This window comes from Ciconia boyciana, chromosome 11, assembly GCF_034638445.1.
Source record: "Ciconia boyciana chromosome 11, ASM3463844v1, whole genome shotgun sequence".
Classification (NCBI taxonomy): Eukaryota; Metazoa; Chordata; class Aves; order Ciconiiformes; family Ciconiidae; genus Ciconia; species Ciconia boyciana.
The window spans coordinates 9,870,682-9,897,798 of record NC_132944.1 but is presented as its reverse complement, the minus strand read 5'-3'; positions in this window follow the sequence as shown (position 1 = coordinate 9,897,798).

Sequence of the window (27,117 nt, the reverse complement as noted above, 5' to 3'; positions counted from 1 at the left end):
AGTGTTTCGTCGTGGCACTCACGCTTGCGGTGTCAGGGCTCTGGAGGTGCCCATCTCCTGGAGGAATGAGCTGTGCCCCTCCCAGCTCCCTCCCCCTCTTCGGGTGGTCAGGGCACTGCTGAAGATTTCGCCTCAATCAGCAGAAGTAGCTTTTGCCTTGCACAAAGGCAGAAAATATATAGTACGGAAATAAAAAAAAAAAAATGAAAAAGAAAGGATAAAAGATGAAGGAAGAATGCAGGAGCCCATCTCTAACCCTCAGGCCCTTGTCAGTACTTAGTAAAGGTGATGATACAAGGACAATAAATCTGCTTTCTTGTTCTGCTATATTAAAAGTTTGAGGGACAATATTTGTTTTCTCTGTTGGGACAGGTGTTGAAACCTGACGTTGATTGCACTAGCATCGCATTAAGATTTAGAAGAGACTGCTTGTGTTTGGGTAACTGTTTGCTGAATTTTTCTGTCTTCTCAAACCTGCAAGATCACGTTGCTCTTCATCTACTGCAGCACTTCAGCCAGCCTTGGCAGGAAAGAACCACAAATCGGTTTTGTCATTATGGCATTTCATGTTCAAATTCATTTAATTAGAATATAGGTTTGTTTTTGCAGAGGTGCTGGAGATTGTCCTTCCCCTTCCCCCTCCCAATTAAAAATTAAAAATGTTTTCTTGTAATTATCATGACTGATTTGTAGCTTAATTGCACCAGGCGCCTTTAGATTACCACAGTCTGTCCAGCTGCTTCGAGAGGCGTACTGAGATACCCTTGCTCTAGAATTAGATCATTTTGCTACGTTAGAACTTGATACTAATTTCATAATTAGTAAAACACAAGCCATGTGCAGCCATCGGCTTCTGAAGGGGAAAAAGAAAACCGAAGGTGGAGCTGGATGCAGTGTGCCTGCCACCCCTCTGGACCCGGTGCGGGGATGGGGAATTGCTGGAGGGTTGGGCAGTGGCGGGGTGGGCACAGGGGCCATCACCTCAAGGGTGTTGGGGACCCTTGTGGCTACCGGAAGCTGAGTACAGCACCATTTGGGTTGTTCTCGGCTGCCACCAGGAGGGTCTGGAGGTGACCACCGACCTGATGGAGAGCTGTTGGGTTAGAGAGGGTGTGGGACTTGTTCTGCAGATTTTCTGTGGGAAATCTTACCACGTGGTACTGCAAAGAACCTGGTTCCCTCCAAATCATCGAGCTTGCTTGCATTTTGACAGTTTGTTTATTGTGGGTCCTCAGACTTGTCAGGGAGATTCAGTTAATGTTTCTTCTTTCTTGTCTGGTTAGGAAAATTATTTGGATAGGATATTTGGGATTTTTTTTACTATTATTATCAAACTAAAATAAAATAAGAAATAATAACAGAATAGGGGATTATAACATGATCTTTGGAAGTTTTAGATAAGATATATAAAAGTGGTAATTTTTGCCTTGCTGCACTAGCTACACTTTCTAGACTATACTTTCCTCCCTACACTGGGTTTGAATGGAAAACAAGAAATAGTGTCATCTCCATGCAATTCTATTAATAAATTGTCAGAACATAGTCATATTTCTGGCTGCAATGATTCAACTCCATTTCCACCTCCACATGGATCAGCAGTGACCTTGACATTCGTGGTCAACGCTCATGTAGAGATTGCTTGGCAGGTGCAGGTGCCAAGCTGTGGAATATAATTTCCTGACAATGTATGGTATCTGGGTGTGTAATTGGCTTCTGGGCTGTCCCTGCACAGCTATAGGGTCCTTTCCTGAGCCTCTCAGCTAGTAGATTTTTAATGACCAGGAAACCATGAACCATCTGTTTGTACAGAACTGTGGAACCACACAACTGTTGCTGGATTTATACATTTCTGTATGCTGCTCTCAAAAATATTTAAAGCGAGATCCATTATCTAATTTTTAAAATGGACTATCAGACACAGAGTAGGTTTTTTAATTAGTGGCAAAGGTGGAATCATTAACATGCAAGAGAAGACTAAAAGGCAAAATTGCATAAGCAGGGTCTAAAAGTAAAATCTCGAGCCACAACAAGCATTTCAAGCTAAATCGTGTCCCTGGGGATGAAATGATGCAGTAAAGTAATGGACTTTAAAGATCTCCTTCCCTCTCCTTTGCACTTGCTGCTTTGTCCATTAATGCCTGGGCAGCTGCCCATTTGGCCATTAATGCCTTTCCCGTGTAGGTGTGCAGGAAAGCACTAGGTGCAGGTAGAGCTCTGGCTGTATTTCCATATACGCCCCTCAGCACAGTCGCGCTGGCACAGGGGGGAAACAGGATGCACCAGAAAACGTCCCAGAACATGCGGAGTGGCTCCTCAGCATGCAAGAGCCACGCAGGCAGCACAGCTATGTGCGTCTGTCTCGGAGCACGTTAAAACCCACAATTTTGTCATCGCAGATTGTGCCTCCGCGAGAAGCAGATAAGTGGTTATTATTTCAAAGGAGTAGGAGATAAAGAGCAGCCTTACGCTAAACCACGCTGCTGCTATAGGCAGTATCTGCCAGGATGGCTGCTGGGACATGGGAGTTATTTGTCTAGAGCCAATTTCCACTGGAAGTGTGGCTTGCTCTGGAGCAAACTTGCTTTCCAGAGGGGAAAAAAAACCTCATGATTAAAGGATAAATCAGGATGTACCTGCCAAAAAAAAAATTAATATAACTGGAAAAGGTTTAGGGCAACACAGTCTGCAGAGTCAGGCTTTTAAAGTTGGTTTTGTCTGTTCAACTACTTGTGCATAAACTGCTCACTCCCCACACCTTTGGCACGCCTGTCGTGCCAAAATTTGGCACGAATCCCTCCAGATTTCCATGGAGGGAAATCTGGGGTGCGTGTGAGACATGTTAGTTTATTACTCTTCCAATTTAGTGATATCAGAAATGCACAAGCTAGAGAAATGGATAAAACTTAATGCTAAATGAAATATATGTCTGTCAATGCAGGAACATCTCCTTTGCTTTTGCTTAATGTCTTATTAATTATGCAGGGTTTTCAGAAGTCATTTTAAACTCATGTAATTCTTATGTGGGACAAGTTGAGAAAAGATAATGATATATTGACATTGCCTCTTCACAGAGATAGTTAGTAATAAGATAATAACAGATGTGCCAGATTTGCTTCCTTTTCTCTTCAAGCAGAGCGTACTACTCTTCGGTGTTTTTTATTTCGCAGCGTTAACAGTTCATCTCCCTCAAGACAGCAAAGTGCTGATCATAAGGGCAGTTTTGGGCTCTAGGTAATGAGAGAGGCTTAATACCCTGAAAGATCTTTTCTACATTCAAGCGATATTTCCACCTACTACCATGGGTTTTTGATAGTAAATCCAGGCTCACTATCATTGTCATTGGCATCTATAAAACAACAATCCGAAACAAATCCAGACAGCTTATTGATCAGAGCTGGAGCTCTTCTGTCCTGTTTTGGCAGTTATTTTCTCATGTTCTTGTCTTAAATATGAGCTGCTTTATCTGAATACCAGACTTGGTTGCATTGTTGTTTTTTTAAAAAGTTATCATTTCAAAGACATTACTGAAAAACATTCCTATCTGCTTCTCACTGCCAATGACAGTCTTAAAGGGTGAAATATTGATGAGGACTAGTGAATGTACACAATAATTCAGCAGCAAATTAAACCTAGAACACTTAAACAGCCGTTTCTTCATCATTTTGGACAAATGTCCAAAATGGCCATACATTTTGGCCATACATTTTGGGCAGTTAGTGATTTGTTTCCTGCATCAAGGACCTGCAGTAGTGTAATTATATGTTCAAAATCCGTGTTCTAGATTTTCTTGTTTTCTTTTTTGTTAGTAGCAACATAGGGAGATGCAGACCAACCACGAGGACTGAAATTAGTACGTAATGTGGAAGCTTTTATTGTTTGATGTTTTTCTTGTTCTTGTGGAATTAGTTCCTAATCTTTCATGATCGTTTAATAGGTTAAAACCTCAGGAGTACCTACTTCATTTCTAGGACAATCTGTAAGAGAAAATAATCACTAAGGCTTGGTTATGTGAGCCCTCAATGAATTTGTATCTAATTAGGGCACTACTGCTGCATACGTTTCCCCCCCACCCGGTGCATTGTACAAGTTGCATGTGTGGAAATACTGATTTGTTTGTGAATTCCTTTAACTCTCAGGGGCAGCAGAAGCTTTCCATGTCTCAGGGGATGCTCTGGAAGTGTCCCAGGCTCCGGCTTTTATGGAGGACTGGATTCTCTGGAGCAGACAGCCAACAATAGCATCAGTTTTTTTACTGTACCCTCTGCACTGGAAATGTCTGTCCATTTCCCATCAACAGATTGGGAACATGAAATGGAGTGAGACAAGGCAGGTACATGGGTTTTTAAGTATGTTTTTAATTTTAGGTTCCAGAAAATTCATTGTAAATAGATGCAGCCGTATCTACGTGGCTGTGCTCAGTGGTCCACATCTGAACTGAAGTCATTGTAATGTTCTTTTTCCTCAGAGCTACCAGTTATGCAAACTGAAGCTTTACCTGAGTAGGGATTAGGATTTTTCATGTTTAGCTCAAACCATTTAATGGAAAGTGATCTATCTGGGGAGGGAGGGGGGGGGGGGGAAGAGAAATCAAAACCCCCTTAAACACAAGCATCTTATTCTACTGCTGTGTCTTTCACAAATACTGAAAGTTATTTTGTTTCTGCCAACACTATTTTGTTTAAAATTAGCTTCTGTTTAGAATACAATAAGGAGGAAGAAGAACCAGATTCAATAATTTCCTTATGCTTCTAGTAGTTTTTCCTTAATTTATTATTTGCCAAAGTGCCAGAACTGACAAATTATCCAATAACACAAAACTGAAGGCAACATTGCAGTCATTGTAAAGCTGGATTAGTTTATAAGGTATCCTTGTTGTGTTTCATAAAATGAATAACTAATATTCAGCAAACCTGTTGCAGATTCTTTCCCCCCTTCTTGCTCTTTCTTCTTTTCCTTTCTGGCACTAAAAGGAGCAGAAAGTTAGACATTTATTTACTTGTCAAAAGAGAGGAAATTCTTCAAAAAGAAAAATCGTGTGCTACGTAAACCATTTCAGGATGTAAAAGGAAATGCATTGGATTTCCAGCCTGGCTGGCACTCCTTGGGGTAGCTGTATTCCTGGCGAGGGGGGGAAAGGGGCTTTGAGGCTGGGGTGTTGCAGTATAGTAATTTTTTTCCAAAGAGTACTACTGAAATTTACTCAGTGCATTACTAAGTACTATATATTGAATTATAACTAACAGCTGATTTTAATATTAAGCTTAGAATTTGCTGAAGGCTATTGTAGGAAAATGTAATGCATCAGAGCTGGCAGTTATGGCTTTCTGGCATTTTTTTTGTTTGGGTTTGTTTGTTTCCTTTTTTTATACTGTGAACTGCAGACACAGGCTGCTGTCTCAAACATGTAGGTGTGCGCATTTGATGTGCCTTGTTATATTGCAAAGGATGCCCAGAGACAACAGTGTTCCTGTGGAAATCAGTGCCCATGGGGGAAAACCAGTACTGAGCAGCAGTAAAGGCAGCAGGTCAGGCTCTGTGTGGAGAAGTGTTTTGGATGAGTTTTTTAAGTTTTGCTAACTTTGTGTTTGGGGTAGGTTAAGCAGAGCTCTCCACAGGGAGCACTGCAAGAGCTTCATTGGTGCGGGAAGGAAGCAATACTAAGTCCTGCTTTTATATATAAATGCTCTTTAAAAGCTCAAGTATAGCAGTGTATGTGTATTAACACAGCTACACAGCTTCCAGAATAAAGCTGGACTGAGTTCAATGGTTCGTACTGGGGGCAGGGCAAACCTGCACTTCTTTAATTGCTCTGCAAAGCCATTCCTCCTCACCTCCTTCTTTGCTCCCAGGACATAGAGAGGGTGCGAATAACTCTACGGTACTTTCTTCCACTCCACAGCAAAAAGTCACATTCTGGCCCAACACTATGCAATTTAACAATTAAGAAATATCCTATGGCACAGATATCAGTAAGAAAGAGCAAGTGCAGGTCATGTGGAAAGCACACTGAAAGCTGTATTTAAGTTCATTTGATACTGGTCTCTGCAGCCCATTCCTCTCATGTCATGATGCACAGCCAGAAGGATGTCCTCCTTGATGGCAGGTTTCAGTAGACACAAAGTCCTGAACCTGCATTTAACGCCTGACACAGAAGGAGGCAACCCAACCACACCTACTCCCATGTAATTACAGATTGTTTCAGCCTCTTGCTTCCCAGGAGAATGAGCTAATTGAAGTCACTTTACCATGCGCCACTAAAGGATCATCCAGATCTTTGACTGATCCTGTCTGGATTATTTTTAAACCGTAACTGGTATTTTACAGTGCCATTAATGTGCCAGGTCACCCCTGAATGCTTTTATGAGTACGTCTACATAACGAGGCACCCAAATTAATTCTGAATGTGCTTGCTTACAAAGGAGGAGCATTGTAGTAACGTTAATGAATCAGTCTGTAACAGTTTGTGTGTCCTAGTTTGCAACAAAACTAATCAACCAAGTTATGCCTCGTGCTGAAACCATATGGTGATGGGACAGTGAATGCTGCTGGGGCCACCCCTGCAGCGTGCTAGCACCTATGGCACGTGTACCTCCATGCTAGCTCCCTCTTCCAGTTACGATAAGAGCTGCAAAATGCAAACAGGGTCAAAATAGAAGGAACCTTCTGTAAGTTGTTGTATTCAGTCATTTATATTTAGCACGTACTTGTAGGACGGGTGGGAAACTGGCACAAGATAATTAGGTGTGGTTTATGCTAAAAGAACTACTACTCTGTAGGACTGGAGTTACTAATAGAGTCCATTAGGAACAGTTCTGAGACTGGCGCTTAACTTAGCAATGTGCTAATGAAATGTGCCAGTGACACAAAACCTAGCGAGGTATTGCCAGAGCAGAGGAGGTTTAGTATATAGGAAGAAACAGAGGACTGGGAGGGCTGCAGTAATGAAACTAATATGAATAATAACAAAAAGTACAAGATTACGCACTTTGGGACTTAGAAATGAAAAATTTCTGCCATAACTGGAAAATTACAGTTGTGGATGATGGAGGAAGAGAAGGACTTTAATATTCGAGTAGATCTTTTCTTGTAAACCAGAACTTGGTGCAGCTATGCAAACCATTGCATGTAGGATGCTGTTTGCAATTCTGGTCACAATTGTTCAAAATGGATGTTAATCAGAACAGGTGTGGAAAAGGACTTTCCATCTTCCCCACCAGCATCACAGCCTGTCTTTCAACAGTATTCCAAAAGGACTCAGTTAAAACAGCCCAGCAGAGCCGGAGAAGAGGTCAACTTCTTTCCTGCAGATGCATCGAGATGAAATATCAGATGCTGACTACAAAACCAGAGGAATGGTAACATACAGTCAGATCAGCATAAATTTCTCCTGAATGAATTAAGGCAAAAATCCACTAAAGGAGTGAGGACCTGGAACCCCCATTCTGCAGGAACAGATCATGCAACAAACCTCACCAGTGTAGCATAGAGACATCAGTTGACAAATTAAACGGTGCGTGATGGTCGCCTGTGCTAGTGAGGGACTCGGTGAGTCAGGCTGGAAGCTGCTTTGGGTCTTATGCCCTACAGTGATTTTTAAGCTAGGCTATGCTTTTGAAAGGCCTGCCATGCAATTTTGGTGGTTAACAATACTGCACACAGTCCATTTGTCTGTCTATTCCCTTTGTTAGCAGCATAGATGGTTTGCTAATTAGGAGAGGTGTGATTTGTTCTATCCACATGGAATAAAAAGCGATAGGACAAGATTTAATAAAAAAAATCTGAAAGTGTCTTCAGGGACTGCAGCTCTGGAAGGGAAGGGCAAAGCATTGGTAATTTTATTTATTTTTTGTGATGCATTTACATTACTAGTGTGGCCAAGTCCCCAGGGAGAACTTCAGGCAGGTTCTGAGTGTATTTTGAGGTTGTGGTGAGAGCCATGATGTTCCCAGGGCTCTGGGAAGAAATCAAGAAGGTGCTGGCTGATAATAGCTTGGCAAGTGAGCAGAAATTTTAAAAACTTCCCTTTTAAATCTGTGCAAGACTAGAGCTACTACGCAAAGTGGCCCATCCCCACAACTAAATCTTCCATTTTCTTTTCAGCGTGTAATTTTCACAGTCTGATTGCTCTTCCACAGCATTTCCATCACACTGTACAAGAAAGGAGAAAATTACTAACAATTAGCTGAACTCTGCAGTCTTCACCGAAGCAGAACCCTATTGCCTTCACTGGGAGCACTTCCCATGACTGGATTCAGGGTTTGTTTTGTTTTGTTTTGCTTTTTTTCCCACCATTTATCATTTGGGAAAGGGCTGAACAGAATCCCTATGGGATCCCAGCACAGTGCTGGAAGAAAAGATCTTTTTCCTTCTTGTTATTGGATGCACTTAGAAATATTTCTAGAGAATATGCTATTTTGATAAGAGTATGTATCACACCTGTGAATACATTTGATTAAAGCAAGACTTACCATCAGCAATGATCTGGACAGGCAGATATAAGAGCAACGCCCTATAAGTGATTGGGAGAATCATTTCATTGAAGCTTTTAACTTTCACAGTACTGTGATTTTTTTGATGGAGTACATTTCAATGCATGATGCAAAGAAAGCATCTAATCAACCAGCACTACTTAATCCAACCAAGAAAATCATAAAGTGAAAGAGTAAACAAATACACCCGCATAAAATGATGGGCCTTATGTCTGTTACTGTACAGTAAGACCCAAATACTCTGAGAAAACCTAATTGTAAAGCACTTAGGAAACGTTCATCCAGTAAGTCTTTGAGTGACAACTTCCCACATCCTGATGTCTGACACATTTGGGATTTCTGTAGGTTAGATAAGCCCATTTGCTGATAACCTGTGAAGTGGGGAAATACCTGAACTTCACAAGAAACAAATAGATTATTCTGTCCAGGTATCTGATGATAATAATTTCTAAAAAAAGATCCGGAGCCCTACATACTGGGGGTTGCTGGGAGGGCTTGGAGACGAACCCTACATGTCCAGAATAGGGTTCATTCAATCTCTGAACTATCTGTAAGGTTGTACCCTACCCAGGGAATTGAAACAAACTCCATTTTTAAGCATCGAACCCTATTTTATCCTTACCCTTGGAAAGCAGCAAGCTGCCTATCTGCTGCAGAGCTGCCACGGCGAGCGTGGGCACGCGTGGATTTTGCTGCCTCTGTGCCAAGGGGCTGGGGATCAGCCAAGGCAGCTCCTGCCGTGGGAGCACCATCAGGGACGGGACGGCTGCCCCAACCCATGCTCAGCTCCTGCGGCCCAGACCTCTGCCAGGGAAGCAGGCAGGAGCGGCCGTGTCTTTTCTGCTGCCCCAGCAATATCCAGCTTTGGCAGGCGCTTATTTTGCCTATGCCAGGTGCTAGCCCTGGCAGAGGCATGAGGGGGTGGTGAGGGCCTTCATGTGCCTTCCGACCCTGCTTCTCAGAGCAATCGGGTTAAACGAGGTCCTAGATGAGCTCCTGAGACAGGTAACTCATCCCTATCATTATCTAACAGAGCATGTTTTAAAATCGGCAGGATGGGCGTAATTTAGATGGCTGTGACCATTTCTGTGAGCTGCTAGCATTGGTGATACAGAACTGGAGGGAAGTTTTGGGGAGGTAAGTCACATTGATTCATTCCTGATGCTTTGATAACCTGTCAGCTGCTGTGAAAGCCGGAGACAGAAACATCTGTGTTTGCAAAGCTGATGCCGCTGGCTGAGACGGATGTTTGGGTTTTTTGGAACGACACCCGGCGATCTCTGGTAGCTGTGGCATCGGTGGGACTGTGTCCCCATGTCAGTCAGTGCTGTCCATGGGTAGGTCTGTGCAGTCCCTCACCCCTCCAGGCATTTCTCCACAATATATTTTTCATGACTCTTGCAGCCAAATGGTATTTTTCTCTTCCACATCCATCTCTTCACTCCACTTGACATGGGGCTTTGCCCTGGCCGGGGGATGTGCTGAGCTGCCAGGTCCTGGGGCAAGCAGGGTGAGCTGGGCTTTTCCCCCTGAGTAAAGGTGAGCTTAGCTGGGCTGAGGCCTCGGGAACAAGGACATCCTTAAAACAGCTTTTCTTCCACAGCAAGGAGGGTCCAGCCGTTACCAGGTCGGGTACCACCATGCTCAGGTTCAGCTCTACTGCTGGAGGGACAGTGATGCTGTTTGCGGTAGATGTCAGTACAGGTGTAGTCTAAATTTAATCTCTGGTTAGGAAGGGTAAAATGAATATTTTTGAGTAAATCTGGGACTAGAAAACCAGCCTGTTCTTACTTCTGAATTGTCTCTTTCCTGACAATAGAAAGAATGAACTATTCCCATCATGTTTGACACTCCTACAAGACCGTCAGCTCCCTCCTATCAGTTAAAAGACATTTGTCTTTTCATTAGCTTAAACTTACAGGAAGAAAAAGCTTTTTGTTAAGCAAAGAGGCATTTGGAAACATCAGGATTTAGAAAACAGTTATTCTTGCATGCTCCTAAGCCCCATGTTTTTTCCTCTCTTTGTTTTTCAAGTCTAAAAATGACAGGAAGGTCGACGTGCCCATGGCTTAAAAATTGGGACCATGAATTTGACAAATGCTGCAGCCTCATATGGTTTTACTTACATGAATAATTCCCCCCCCACCCCCCCCAACAGGACCATTTCTTGAGGAGGAGGAGGCTGACCCATGGAGCCCTTCTAAAAGACACTCTGATAACTCAAGTTTTTTTCACTTCAGCAGTGCTATTTGTTTGTGTGCTTGACATTTGTCCTATGTTTTTGTGCCACCTACTACAGCTCCCTCTGATCGAATCACTGCTTCTGTTGTTATTTCTCTGTTCCTTGACTTTATCCAGTGAACTGAAAATACTTTCATTCTTGTTTGCTACTGATCAGATAATCCACACGTCTGAGCTGCTCTGACATACCCGGGACTGCAGGTTGACGTATTGGAAAACAAATACATATAAGGAGTAGTTTACGTTTCTTTCCCTGTACTTACACATTGTTTTAGTATTTGCAATACATTTTTGATGCATTGCAATTTATAGTAATTACATTACAATACATACAGTGTGCGTTTCCAGGAGGGGTATCTGAGAAAGCAAAACAACCAGTAATTCTTTTGAAAATACTCAGCTCTGCTCTTTCCCCCCCTCAAAAAACCCTCTGTTATAGAGAAAATAATTGGTTTGCAACTAGTGTCTGAACACTTTCAACAAATTTAAAAATAAATTCACAATTTAAATTCTTATGAGGGGAAGCAGTCGTTTTTCAGATGTAGTGAAGATAAATGCATTCTTTTCTATGAAGGGTTTCCTTTAGCTCTTGCCTTCCTTGACTGGTTTGGTACAGAAATTTTAGAGAACCACAGGCGAAGGGATGCTGCAGCTCGAGAAGCGCTTCCCCAGGCATCAGGTGCAGTTCTCCCCTTAGGGTTGTTACATTGCACAGGCTTTTTTCTTGAGCATGATAGGAAAGTCTGATGCTGACTAATTTAGTAGCTATTAAATCATTCTGATATTTCCCAGTCAAAAATTTTCCTCACTGAGTGCTGCAGCTGTTAACTGGCAATGTGAGTGAAACTTTGGGTATTTAACAGCCAGCTAACTGCAGCCCTGTGCAAAGGACCATACTGTCTTCTCTTTTACATCTGGATATTCTGGGGGAAAAACAACGTGGAAGTATCAGTCCACAATAGCTAAATGATAGTTAACGACTGGTGCATGGGTCACTGCCTTTGAATGCAACTATTCCTGTATGGTTCCAATTTTGTGAGAAGGGCACAACATAATATCGTCAACAGGATACAATATGTCTTAAGTATCCATAAATATATTGGAAGCGATGAAGAACTTAGTCATTAGAGGTGGTGAGTTGAGTTACCTTCAGCTCTGTCTTATTCCAAAAAAGACTGAGGGCATTAAATGCTTTTGAAGATGGGATCGTACTGGAAAGACGGAGTTGCTCTTTTGAAGTGTACAGAAGCCTCCTGCTGTTGTTCAACCCCAGAATCCAGCGGTGGGATGCAGCACGGCCACAAGAGAGATGCACACCCCCCAGCACATTGCCTGGAGCTTGTAGAGAGAATTAAATAACGGTGTCTCTGATTTTTTTTTTTTAATTTTTATTTATTTACCTTTAAGACAAATATGTTTTCTCCTTAAGATACAACAGCAAAGCTTTTGGAAACTTTATACGGCTCTCTGTATTTCATAACAGGTTGGATTCAGGTTATCTGGTGAGGCTGGGCTGCGTCTCTCTTCCCCTGCGGGCTCTGGTGTTGGTGTGCAGCTTCCAGGCTGCCTGCCTGGCAAGAAGAAGGGGCCAACACAGCAGCTGTTCCAGGCTTTCATCAAAACTGAAGTTCAGGAAGTTTTGGAGGTGAGATTGGGCGCATTTGCATGAAAATTCAACAAAACTCGGAAGCGTTTGCTCCTGTCCAGCTGGCCACCTCCCCCGCTCAGCGGAGACTCCCCCAGGAGCTTCTCCAAAGACTTCTGAAGCATCTGAAAGCAGTGAGATTTTGGGTAAGAGGGAGCAGGTGGATTAGCTTGACCTTTGGACTATTGACTAATTCTGATGTCCATGCAAACCAATCTCCGAGTTCTTTCTGTCTGAGAGACTACGAATAACAGGGTCGATTCATAACCTCTTCCAACTTTCCATACAACTTCAGCCAGGACAAAAATATTTCTTTTTACTGACACCATTATTACCACCCAGATGACTACAAAGATACAGAATTATAAAATGACTTGCTTCTACAATTGAGCTGCATTTTTACTGCATGATTTATAGGCCTCTGACAAGGAGACCCTTCTCTAATAAAGGGTTTTTCTAAGTGAATCTGCATCAGTTTCATAGGTCATACTTCTCACTTCAGTTCTTTTTTCTGCCATTTGCTATGGCTGTTAAACAGCTTTAAAATTAGAGTGTGATTATTCAGAAATCACTTCATAAAACATTATATGCCATTTGCCACCGGTTTTTCCTTTATGTCTCGTACTAGGCAAGAGAAACTGCTGAGTTTGAACTAGCTATGGAAAGTTCATTATGGCTAATTGTTGATTAGATAGGAAAGTGAATTATAGAAAAGAGATCAGAACCATCTAATTGTCTTCACCATGGACATGATGCTTTACAGATGGAAGGAGCGTGCAGCTTGCAGTATCATTGGTGGCACTGAGATTACTAATGGATCTCTTGCTAGTGCAGGCTGACAAATACAGGACAAATTGTAGAATATTTCACTGCTGTTACAAAGCACATTTCCTTTGTTCAGCTTCTGGAAAATGAATGAATTAATGGCAAATTGTATTTTTAAAGAAAAAATTTATTGGTGACAATGCAGGGTGGATGCGTTGCTGAGGAGGAAGGTGGGTCTTGACTATCTGGATAAACAGTTTTAAGTCATTTATCTCGTATTTCCTTCTTCAGGTTGATCTCCTGATACTATTGGTCTAATGATGGTCTTATCGCTATCCCAGGTAAAGCACAGAGGCAGTTGCTATTGCACACATCCCAAAATGGGACTAGCTTGTGGTGAAATGCTTTTATGGACCAGGTGGTCCTTCCCAAGGAGTGAGAGAGAGAACGATAGGAAAATGTAGTTGCCAGTGTCTTTTTTTCTTAGAACAATGAAATGCTAAAATAATATCAACAGCCTCAGCTGCTTCAGTATTACTATTATTTGGCTTGCTTTGAGCACACATACTTGTGTATAGGATGGTATTACACCATCTGAGGGAAGTGAAAGTATGAGAAAGTAGGGATCTGGGAAAGGATTTTGTTATTTAGAGTAGGGTGGTAAATGATGGAGGGAAAACAGAAGGAATTAAAAAGAAAACATTCAGTTAGGGGAGAAAGAAAATATGATAATTTTCTGTGTCTTTATGTAACCGTGCTACCAAAATCAACCATTCAACAAGTAACTGTCAGGGATATTGTGACCTGGAAAAGAGGCCATGTCCTGCTCCCATAACCACTGTGTGAAAATGGGGAAAGGAAAAGGCCAATCAGTAAAAAAGTGAAAATGTCAAGAAAATAAAGATGTCTTTTAAAGTATGGGGACTTTAGAGTTAACCTAAAAGACAGAATGTTCTGCTGAAGCTAGTGCGCAAGGTTAAACCTGTACATATTTCTCTCCACCCAAAGTCTGCTTTTTCCAAGCCTCATTAACCATTTTGCTGAACATTACAATCATTACTTTTCTGCCAGGTTATATCACATTTTTCAACCTTTTAGGTACAGGCTTTAGAATTATTGATCCAATGAATCATACTGACTTAGGTGCTGGCTCCTGCTCAAACACGTCTGTAGAAACCAGGATGTTGGCTAAATATTGAACATTTTTTTCCTGAATATTCTTTATGTAAGGGAGTATTTTTCCACATGGAAGAAGCAGTGGCACGGGGGCATCACCTCTTTGCAGTTTCTGTGGCACTGCTTGGTGTTTAAGGCATCTAATGGCAATGATGCAGAAACACTTTAAAAAGCCAAACATATATTTTCTTCTTCATTACTGAAAATAATGAGATCTGTATACCATAGAGTCATTCTCTATTCAATACTTGAGGCTAGTGATATTATTTTGGCATTTCGTTTCTTAACCGGGTTCATTTGGCATGCAATGGGAGGAGTATGCACAGGTTTGACCGACCTCTTGGCATGGTAACCTCCAGCAAAAGAGGGTTTATAAGAATCACCCATTTGCACCAACACATTGACTGTTGATTATGTGTCTGTAATATCTACAGTGCTACTGCAGGTGTGATAGAAGCAGATAGGCATTGGTCATTCCTTTTTTTCATATGTTTTGGGAATGTCAAAGGACTAAGCTATTTGTGTAAACAACTGGTTTTGACTGAGCTACAGAAATATCCTGCCTTAGCTGCCAGAGGACACATGTGTGCATTGCATTAGGAGCTTTGGACTTTTGTCTTGTAATCAGGATTATGGTACCTAAAGAATGGGCCTAGAGTTTATCCACCACACAAATTGTTAGTATAATTTGAAATCTAGAATAAACATGCAACCAGATGTAATACTCCCTCAGACTGTGGGGATGGTTATTGAACCTGGCCATAAAAAACTGAAATAAGGTCTTTTAGAAGAAACACAGTTCAATCACTGATGAAATCAACCTTAGTTGGAGATGTGAAAAGTTACCTTGTTCCCGATATATGTACCCTAATTACAGAGTTGTTAATAAATTTTGATCAGTTTCTGTAAGAGACATGACAAGACAATAACGATAAACTAATTAAAGCTAAGATATTAAAGATTCCCAAGCATCTGCTAAGTCTGAGATGAGACACAAAAATGAATAATTTAATCCTGAAAAACTCGGTTCTGATGCACTCATCTCAGATTGGATCCAGATGTATTTAGGGAAAAATTGCAGGACTTGATACGTAGGAATTTGTCCTGGGGCAGTCCTGAAAATAGACTCCATTTATTAAACAGAGTGTAAAGAGAAGGCTTGAAGGATCATATCTGTAGAGCAAAGTATTATTTTTATTTTCATTGTTTCAGTGCCTGCAGTAGGACAGGAACAACCACCTCCTGCTTGGAAGAGCCTGAAACACAGACAAGGCAGGGAAAGCACAGATGCTACCTGCCTTGCTCATATTTCAAGTTGCTACAGGGAATTTGTACAGAGTTAGGAACAAGATGTTCTGAGTCTGACTAGTACTTGAACATCAGGTTTCTTTTTCTTCTATCTTAGGTACTTCACATTTGGTTTTCTGTTGTACCCAGGCTTCTTAAAGATGCCAGAGAAATCTTGCACCTTCCCCTGGCATCCCAAGTGCTACAGGACATCAGCCCTAGACAGGAACACAAGAGTATCCCCCAAATAACATAAATGCGATACAGTCTCTTTGTTAATTATTAGATAAATTATCATGATCTTTAAAAATACCAAATAAGCTAATTACATTGTAAGCACTTTTTTTCTCTTGTGTTTACAGAATGAAATGCATAATTCACGAGCTTAACAACTCCCAGCACTAAACTGGGATTACAGAACTGCATACGGATATCCAGTTTACTGCAAAATATACATTGGCAATGAATTTAAGACAATATATTTTGGCAGATCTGAGTTGCTCTCTGTAAGGCTCAAGAGAAATTACCTGTATCATTTATTTTGTAGAAAAATGTTTTGATAGAATATTCAACAGAATTTCCCAATTCACTTTTCAGTTTTGGTTTTAAGAATAAAGAGATTGAAATAGTTAATAATTTTGAATAAAATTAACTTTTCTTTAGCAAAGCAAACAACAACAAAAAGCTGTGGTAATTCTCTTGCAGCTTTCCAAAACAATTAGGCGGTAATGACTGCTGAAGAGATTTTCATGTCATTTCAAACAGTGGTTGGAACAATTGGAAGCTACAAATTTTCCTCATTGTGACTTTATTATCTGAAAGGAAATGACTAATTTGGAGTTTGTTATTATTGTTTTATAGTCCATGAAATATAAGTATATAAGTAAACATTTCCATGAATTTAAATATATAAAATACATAATGTGAAACAGTTAAAAATTAAATAATTCTTTAGCTGAGGCTGAGCCAGGCTAAATTACAACCAGGGTTGAAGTCTGTGGTTTTCAGTACTCCAGCACAGCCTGCCTGGATTGGAGCTGCTGGCAGGTTCCACACTGAAAATCATCCTGTTGATGCAACTGGGACCTCGACCTTGGCTGGCCGCAAGCTCGGTTCTCTCGGCCCGGGTGGCCGCGGCGGTCGGGGCTGCCAGCCTGTGCCCCGCTGCTGCACGAGGGGCTGGCGGTCAGACCTGCCCGGCACTGCCGGACCGGGACGCTCTCGCTGCAGCCTTGGCCTTGTCAGGACAACGAGACAGATGCTGTAGCCAAAGCGCACGCAGCCCTCGGCTTATGAGCCAGCTTTTACTGTATTATTATTATTATTTATGCAAGTAAAGAAATGCTCTCCCTTACTAGGCCTATTTTTCATGGTAACCTGTTGCCTGAGGTCAAACGTATTGTAAGCGCAGGAGTCTCGGTGAGCGACACGTCTCCACATCCTCTGGTCGCAAGCTGTACCTCGAGCAAATGTCTTCACAAGGCAGAAGGAGCGAGGACTGCCAAGGGCCCGAGAAAGACGTGAAGCTGGTGGGTATTGCTGGCCGGGAGCTGCGGGAGGTGAGGGTTGACCCCAGGTGTTTTGCAGATAATACAGTTTATACTACTTATTCACCACTGATAGCTACGTCCCTTCTGAGAGGCACTTCTATATAAAAAAAGAGACCCGTAATTCGTTTAAAGATGACCTGTATTTAAGAATTATTGTATATTGCCTTTCAGTGCCTGAAATTTTTCTTACTCTCTAACTCAATTTGAGTATATGAATGAATAATGATATATGAATAACATTTGAAAGAATGGGTTCCTCACCTTTGAACGATTGTTGATTAAAGTAGTTCCATTAATGGGGCAGCAATGAGAAGCACTTTTTCCTCTGTGGATTCTCTAGCACATAATGAGGTCTGGATTTATATCGTAGCCTTTTTCTTCCTAGAAATGCCAATTTAAATCTTGCTCCTTTGCATGTCAGTCCAGGGTCTGTCTTGCTCCAGCCTGTGTGCTCCTTAGGAGCTCTAACCTGTTCTTTGACTTTCATCCAGCTGTACTGCCCCGGGTAACTCTGTACAACTACACACCAGATGCTCTTTCTGGCATTTCACCTTGCTCCTTACCTTGCCTGCACGGTTTAGCTGTCCCTGAGCTCTACCCGAGAGGAATTTTTCCAGGCTATTTCGATCCTCATCCAGACCATATGTATTTCCTTCCCTTTCAAGTGCAGTAAACGTGTTGCTGGAAGCGGACGTCCCTGTCGATCGCATTCTGCCCCTTCCTCCCCAGCAGCACTTGAAAAATGTTCTCTCCACGCCTCGTCTTGCTCTGCCAGCGCTGGCACTTCCCGTCACCTCTGCGCCTGCCTCCCCGAACTCCCTTTATGTGCTACACCACCCTTGTGCATAGGAAAAAAAGTCCCAATCATTTTTGTAAGCTGTTAGGTTAACCTTTTAAATCCCTTTTGAAATCTCGCTGTGCTCTGATGGCTGAGCGCTCTCCCCTCTGGCACTGCTTAGGTAAATGACAAGCTGTAACTTCTGCTCCTTGTTATTTTGCTGCCCCTGTCTCTCAGCCTTTGCCAGTCTCTGTTTTTCCCTCCTGTAGCATCCTGTCCATCACACGGGTTATTAGCTCACCAGCTGTCTCCTCTGCTCTATTTCTTACAACGCCAAGAAAAATGGGATCCTGGATCCTGACTTCTAGGCTGTACCATAAAGAATAAGGATTATGATCATTGGTGCCATTCTGATTTATTCCATTATAGTATCTGTTTATAGCACATGAGCTTCATTGCATAGTAAAGATAGAGATAAATTTTGGCCCCTTATTTTTCATAACCACTTGCTAGCTGTATATCATCAATTTTCCTCTCATTTAGAGACTTGCTTCTACTTCGGGAAAAATAAAAATATCCCAGTTGTCTAGGTAATAAAGCTGGTGAAACAAATTCTGAAGTGCATTTTACAATGGAATTTGATTGTGATAATTTTTCATGTGTTAAAAAAAGAGCATGTTGGCTTTCTCTGGGAAATGTTTGGGTTTAAGTTTTGTTGGGATTTTTTACATCCACAACTTGGAGTCATGTGGAAGATCTCCTTTTTTCCTGGGAACACAGAAACATCCCAGCATTTATCAGCAGAGTTCACTGAAAAAATATATATTATAATTTAATGAGGCTTGAAGTTGTACAGCTAACATTTGAAACAAAAACTTTAAGCAATGTGAATCTGAATTTTGAAAGTACACCTTCCGGCAAGTCTGGTGTAAATACCTAGGAGAAAAATGGGAAACACCAGATATATTTCAAATGAAGTGAATTGGGATCAGCTACTGCAATGGGTCTGGATGCTCTTCCGGAGAGCTTTAGTCAAGAAGACTTTCGCATCCAGAGGTCAAGCGTCCAGCCACTGGAGATAGCATCTCTTTCAGGCTGTGAGTGCTGTTCCTGCCGTGCCAGCAGCTTGTACATGTGGTTTTGTGTAGCAAAACTTGGTCTTGGTTTCATTGAGGTCTGAAAGCCAGCCAGAAGGTTTGCCTTTGGGGGACACGGTTCCCCTGAGGCTGTCAGGATTTCAGGGTCTTGGGACAGCACAGCTGCCGTGGGCTGCTGACACTTGCACTTACCCCATGGCATGTTGCTCTCCATCCCTCGTGGTCCTCCTTCTCCACAGCTTGCAGGGCATTGTGTCCCTGCGTGGAAAAGGGGGACCTGTAGCTTTCATGTTTTCGAAGCAAGCCTAGCATGATCTCTCACCCATCTGCATGGGCTTGCACTGTGGAAATCACAGCTGCATAAATCTCACCAGGATCTGTGTGCAGTTCCTTTTTTGGTTCGTTAAGGTTTGTTTTCATGGCTGGCCAAAGCGTGTCCTGGATTGGCTCCACCTCTCTTACTTCTGAAAGCAAGACTCACTCTCTTGACTGCCCAGTGAAATAACACATTTTGCTGTGTTGTTTCAGTTACAAAAACTATAGGTAGATATCTTGGCTCTCAGCGGTTATTATGTTGTAGAAATTCCCTTGTTCCTTTCGGAACTCGGGGTGGGGAATCAGCAAAATGATCCTTTCAGAAATCCCTGAAGAATATCCTGTTGCTCCAGGTGACACAGATGCTCCCCTCTCCCCATCTCTTACCTCTCTTTTCCCAGTCAGTATACATGAATTTACCAACCAGATGTTCTTAATTTTATTTATTTTGTATTATTAACAGGGAAATTGAAGAAATATTCAGATAAGTTGGAAATGGTCCTATTGCACAAGAATGAGAAATTATTTACGTGGTTCTGTGATATTGTTCCTCAGCTGCAGTCCTTGGGAGATGATCGCAGTTGTTCACATTCAAACAAAAGGAGTCTAATGGAAGTATTTTAATCTGCTGATTAGCTCATCAGAGAAAAAGGGATGGCCGTGGTAGGTGTCTCTGGAGACTGGAAATGAGTGCAGCAATGGTAATCAGGATATTCGTATTTGTTTACACTTCTTAGCAAGCTATTGTGTGCATGATGTTGTTGGAGGTTGCTTTAGCTTCAGATTTCATTCCCTGCACCTTGGGCCGTCTAAAGAGCTCCAGGTCTAGTTATGCTGCTGGTGCTGATGTACTGAAACCAGGAGGCTCTGCTCCGTAAGCTCCCTGTATAGTTCGGAGTGGAAAGATCTACTGGAAAGTCATTCAAAGAAGCTAGTATAGATGCCTGTTCTGCTATTCTGAAAACCTTTCTGATAGCGTAACCTTTTGTTTTACGTGATTTAAAGAAAGGGGTTTCTGATGGGAATCCAGCTCTTATAGCTTTCAGACTGTGGAAGACGTTTTTTGGTAAGATCCCTAACTGCACAACCCCAAGTAGTTTTCCGTCAGGGCAGACATTAGCAAGGATGAAACCTTTAGGAACCATGAAGTTGATGGAAAGTCCTCTCCTTCTCCTCCTCCACGCCATGAATATTGTGATCAGATAACAAAAGTCTTGGTGCCACGGGAGCGGGAGCGACAGTAGAAGACTGTCAACAATAAACATTTTATTAGAGTTGACAGGTTGAAGGAGATTTGTCTCAGGTCTCGCAGGTAGTGAAATCTTACCAACATCCCATTATGCACTGCCATTCATCGTTTCACATAAAATCCTTTTACAGCAGAGCCTACAACCCTCCTAGTCTTCACTGTTGCATGAACGCATTGCAGGATGCTTGTCTGGAGTCAGCCAGAGAGGGGAGATGTGTCGTCTTCTGCTGAGACAAACCCACCTGAGCATCAAAGGAAGGGCAGAGGTGGGGAGAAGGGTCACCCAAGCTGTTTGTGTTTGTGCCACACAAGCTGTTTGGGTGGGATATTCACATGACAAATATGTGGTGAAGTTATTTCTGAAAGTATATTCTTTTCAATGTTGGAAATAACGTGTCCTCTTGCTTGCAGTAACCATAAGAAGAAGGAAGATAAGAAGTGGATGCGGTTGACTAAGATCTTTAAAAGGAGGGTGTGATGCAGCGTTGAGGCAGTCTACTGCTGGTTTTCTACAGCTGGAAACGGAGTTATGTTAGGTAAGAGAAATTAGTTTCACCCATATGCTCATAACAAAAGTAAGGAAAGAGTGTTTAGGGATTAAGATGAAGTTTATGTTTCTTTAGTTGTATTTAGGTTCCACGTTGTGTTTAGAAAGATGAAATATCTTTCACTGCCTTTATTTTCCTACCAAAAGAATTTTTTTTTATTTTACCAAAAAATACACAAACTCTCCCAAATCCCCGCATGGTTGTGAATAACCTGGTGATGGAAAGAGTCTCTGGATAAATCTGTGGTTCACCACAACACATGTGGAGGGTCAGAACTGGCTGAAGCTGTTGAAAATCACAGCATTAAGTAAAAAATTTCCTCTAAAAAGAACAGACCAACTAACAGTCCCACTCCTGATACACTATGGCTATGAAATAGTGCTGTACCAATTGCAAGTAAATTCACATAATTGTACATCAGACTTTGTAGGTGATGCCAGAGGAACCAACAATAATTAGTTCTTTTGTTGCTATGATTTCATATACATGTCAAAGTATAGCATATTGTATAGAACTTTTAATTAAGACAAGCTAACTTTTGTTACACACTTCTTATTTCTGTCTGTCTCATTTCTCTACCATGTTACGCCTTTCTGCATTGCCAAAAACCATTGAACTGTTGCATCAAATGGCCAGACAATATTACTTTATCCAGAGGAACATGCTGTACTTACATAAAGGAAGATATTTTTCTTTTACTAAAATGCATCCTTAAAAATATATTCTGAAATAAGTGAAAAGAAAGGACACACAATGCAAGAAAATGTCCATATTGAGAATGTAGATTTTGTTCATGCTTTGTCTATATAATATCTGAAGTCCTTGTGCTGCTGCTGCTGTTTGTAGTAAATTATATATCACCTATTTTCTGATTCTTTTTGCCATTATCTTCCCTGTTACCTATTCTTCTTTTCCCTACTCATCATCTTCCTTCTTTCTCATAAAATGTTATAAAAGAGAAAATTACTAAGTTTGAGGATCAGATGAGAAGAAAATTACGTGCTTCCTGTCGGTATGATCAGCCTTTGCTTGTGAATCGTATCTACAGCGGGTGAGGCAAATAACTATGGGACCTGTATAATACCTCCGAGTGCATTATTTCTGATGAATAGTAAATACTTTGCCAGTCATTCTGACATTATTAATTGACCCAAAATCTGAAAATAATTTTTGAATATTCTGGATATGAGAAAAAATCCAGGAAAAGATCCCACAAAACTGCTGGGAGCTGTTTGGTTTGTGTATGTGTGTGTGTATATATATATATATATGTTGTGGAATACGGAGAGCCAGGTTTTGTTAATTTTCTTTAAAAAGGAAATGGGATTGTTTCTATTTCACCAGTCAGAAGAGTGTCTGAAGCTGTTGGTTATCTTGCTGAGGCCTGGCTGGGGTCTCTCCTGGTGATACCCATCCTCCTTTCACAGCTGAATTCCACTCATGCACGAACTGATGCCCTACCAAACATCACAGTGGTACAGCTGGTTGAGCATACTAAGAGTAAATACAGGATTTACCTTCTGCATTTGAGAAATTCTACACATTTCACCAAAAGGACAAATGATAGCATACATATCCCTTCTTATGAACTGGGGAATTGAAAATAAATTTCCATAAGTAAAATGCTGTTGTAGCCATTTGTGGTGATTATACTGATTACCTCCATAAGACTGAGACCATCAGGCTCTCTGAGTTAGTTTTGATGATCCTTTGCTAGTCTATAAGCTGACGTGGGTCTCGCTCTTCTTTGAGCACGTGCACCTACGTTTTACGTCTCAGATGTGAACAGAAGTGTATAGCTTTTATTTCCTTTTTAGAGAAACAATAGATGTTGTACAAGAATTTCAATCTGAATCGAGATTTTAGTGAAGTAATTACGGAGACAGCCTCATGGAGTCAGAGAACTCGTACTGGGAGCTTGGCGCCTGTGGTGAGGTGCTGCATAGCCATCAGCAAGAGAGACTATCATGCTGTTCCCTGAGTAAAGAACTTGCATAGCATTTCAAACACATTTGCTAAAACGTGTATAATGATGATAGAGCTAGGGTGACTTTCAGTCTGTGGCTTTCCCCCCCGGTAAAATAAATGAGGGTTTGTTGTGGTGGGGTTTTTTTGGTGTTTTTTTTTTTTTTTTCACCCGACCCTGCTGTGTATTAGTGTAGCGTGAAAACCCTATTTATTGAAAAATAGGTTACATAGTGAGTTCTAGGGCTTGAATTTACTCTCTAATAGCAAGAAATAGACTGGCTTTCCGATAGCATTTAAGACTGTAAGGGTTAAGAGTGAATTATGTGCTTTTAATGGGATGTTAACGTGAGATAATGTAACTTCATTGATAAGCCCTAGAATATACTTTAAATAGATTTTGTACTTGGTAGCAGTCTCAACTGTATCTCATTACAAGTGTAATTGAAAACAAAACTCCTATATCCTCAGTGGAAATACCCACTGTAGCGTGGCATAATAATATTGCTGTTTATGTAGGCACTTGCTGCCTGCAGTCTGTTTCCAAGGCAAAAGAGATCAGAAATCCCTGATTGTCTCTGTAGAGGGTATCTCTCTGTTTTCAGTGGTATGGACCCCAAAGCCACCCAGAAATTTTCTTTCAGTGACTAACACATTAAAACACCTCACGCCTGGGAAGAAGTAATAACGTTTATGTGTATCAACTATGGGTACTTCCTTTTAATAAAAATAATTTTTAAAAAATCCAGCAATTAATCTAAATAAATTTCAGCTGCTAATGCTCTCCTAGTTTGACCAACGTTTCCGAACTCCGACCAAGTGGCCGTTAGTATCCTTGATGGCCTGGACAACAAGGCTTAAGGGGAGCAGCATTACTGAAAGTCATTTTGCAGAGGATTCACCTCCTCAGATGGGCAATTCTATTTTCACCAGCCTTTTGAAAGCAGCCGGTAGTTCCGACTTGCGCAACTCGGAGCGTGGTCATTCAGCCAAGCAAGCTAAAACAACCGAGCAGAATGAGTGTGCGCGCAGAGACCGGGAAAGCCGTGAAGGCCGGGCTTAGGGCGAGGAACCGCGCATGAAACAGCCTTCGTGGCCGCTGTCGGTGGGGAGGGCCGGCTGCCCGGGCTCCGCTCCTTGCGCTGGGGACCCCCGCCGGCTCCCCGGCCCGCCTCCCGCCGGTCCTCCCGCCGGCTCCCCGGTCCCCCTCCCGCCGGCTCCCCGGCCCGCCTCCCGCCGGTCCTCCCGCCGGCCCCCCGGTCCCCCTCTCGCCGGCTCCCCGGCCCGCCTCCCGCCCGCCTCCCGCCGTGCGCTGCTCAACGGCGCCACCTGCCGACGGCCGCGGGCGCGGCGCTGCCGGAGGAGCCCGGGCGCTGCTCGGGGGTCGGTGCCGGGGCGGGAGGTGCGCGGCGAGGCAGGGGTTAACCTTCCCGCAGAGTTGCTTTGCAACTCCTGGCGAGAGGGAAGGTATATGAAAGAATATTCTGGGGGATCTCGTGGAGAAACTCACGTCCCCCCGTTAAATCCTTAAGCTTTGTGTGCTCTCTCTGTGCGCGATAGCCCTAATACGGCACAAAGGCAAGATCCCAGCAACACTGATGTGAAAGGCAGATATTTTTTTTTTTTTAACCTTAATTGAAACTGCTTTTGATCAAGTCCCAAACAGATATTTTACAAGCAGCAGGCACATACCCACATTATTTCCATCAACTGTAGGTGGTAGTACATTTTTGGGTATAGATTATATATCTGCGATCTTAACCTCAGTCATGGACAGCAGGAGCACTTGCAGAGCTTTCGTCTTCTGTGTTACCACCGTTTGCTCTAGTTGCTGTGCATTTCTGCATTATATAATATGGTCATAGCTGCAAGACTGCACAATCCCCCTACTTAGGTCTGTGTCTTTACCTGCTTAACTTTAATATTTGGGGAACTGCAGACTTTATCTCCTCCTTGGGAGTATTCAAAGAATGAAGGAAGACCATCTTACCACCAAAACCAGATGCTAGAAAAAGAAAAGAGTTGGGAAAAAAAAAAAGCTGGAAATCTGTTTTTACTATTGAAATGAAGCAGATTTCATTGCCTAATGGAATTTATCTTCTCAGGTAACACGTTTTGTGCTGTAAAGAAACAGACAGCCATTTTCTCATAAGCTCCTCAAGGTACAAGTTTGTAAGAGCTGTCAAAATATATTGTGTTGCTGAAGCTCACTGCCAGCATGCATCACATGGCACGCAGGAGAGCCACCGGCTTCGTGCATCCAGGTACGTCCCTGCCTCAGGTGCTATTCCAGCGGTTGTTCCTAACTCAAAGTAGGAAAGGTATCCACATGTTGACAAAAATAATACAAGAAAATCTCCCCAAGAGTCACACTGCTTACAGCAGTGTTTGGGGAAGAGAAAGAAGGTACATTGCTCGCTGGTGGTGGGAAGGATTAGGAGCTCAGTTTGTTATTTCTTAGACTATTTCAGTAGAGGTGCAATGCTTCCAGAAACCCTGGGAAGCCTGTACCGGGGCAGCAACGCAGGTGTTCGCCAGCAGCACTCGCTATTCCCGTGCAACAGGGCGCTGTGTGTCATTCCTGCTGCTCCCAGCACATCTGCCCAGGCCCTCTGAGCAAATTTCCGCCAGATCAGTGGTAGGGGTAATGCATGCTCCAAGCAGGAGTGATCGCTTGCTGGGAGCTCTTCTAATATGCTGAGAAAAGAGAGAAGAGTACATATCCATTAAAAGAGGAGTAAATTATTTCTTGTTGCTATTAGCCACAGCACTGTTACATTATACATGACTCCTCACGGATCAAAGCCGCAGCAAAAGGCAGCTTCTCTCTCTTGTCAAGGATTAGTCTTTTTGTCAGAGAGATGGCATGTGATAACCTCTGCTTTTCTCAGTAAATTGGTGGTCTTTCACCCTTTCCTGTAAACATTTCATAACTGGCATTAGTGTTATTTTAAATATACAGAGAGAGAGAGTATTTGTTATTGCATTGCGGTATGGGAGAGTCTCAAACACATCCGGGATTTTGACTGCTTCTCTTGTTGGGGTGTGCTGAGACTTAGCAGGTTGTATATAGCTGCCATACCACATTTGGAAGTGCTAGCTAACATTACGTAATTAGACCTGTTAGATAAATCTATGGGGCTGCACAGATCTTGGATGGTTAGTTTGTAGTTCATGTTAATTTTTCTCTGTATATCCTGTTTCCTGCCACAAAGAAAACACATGTGATGTGTTTGGGGTTTTTTTTGTGTTCCTGCTCCTTAAATTTCCTTGAGTATTTGAAAAAAATTTAGTCTTTTACGTAAGACTAAATACTCCGGATTTGTAAGAGCCAAATTAATGGGTGACACAAAATACATGATTTCAAATAAGTTTAATTTCTAAGCCTCATATTATGGCTTTTTTTTGGTTTGTAATAAGCGCAGTTTGAGCTCAGAGGCTAATGGAGGACAAGATGCGCTACAGGATAATTGTTAAGCTTTTGTTCTATTCTGATGGGATTTTAAACAATGACTCACCCCCCACACACAAAGTTTGCTGGGCTTTTACATATTTTCAGGCTCAAGCTTACCACCATTCAGGTTGAATGCGAAAAAAAAATAGAGAGAAATGACTTCATTACTTGCACTCTGGAAGTGATTTGACAGCCATTTAGAAAAATACATAACATTCACCAGTTTCTCTGGGTCCTCCTGTCCCCTAGGAGCAGACTGAGAACAGATCCATTCGTCTCCATCCTGCCCAGCAGCCCGGCGCGTGGCAGCGGCTCGGAGGCAGCAGCGATGCCCGGGCGCTTTGACTCACGCGATCAATAATCCCAAGGCTCTACCTAAAAGGGTGGAAAATGTGGTGTGACCCAGGAGATGAGTAATGATTGTTATGTGTGGCAAAATGGCTGGGCTACAGTTTGTGTCAACAAATAAAGCTGCCTGAGCGCAACCAAATGATAAAGATCCTTTTATTTTGCATTTCTTAAATCTTGGCTTTAAAGTTGACCTTATTCTCAGTGGTA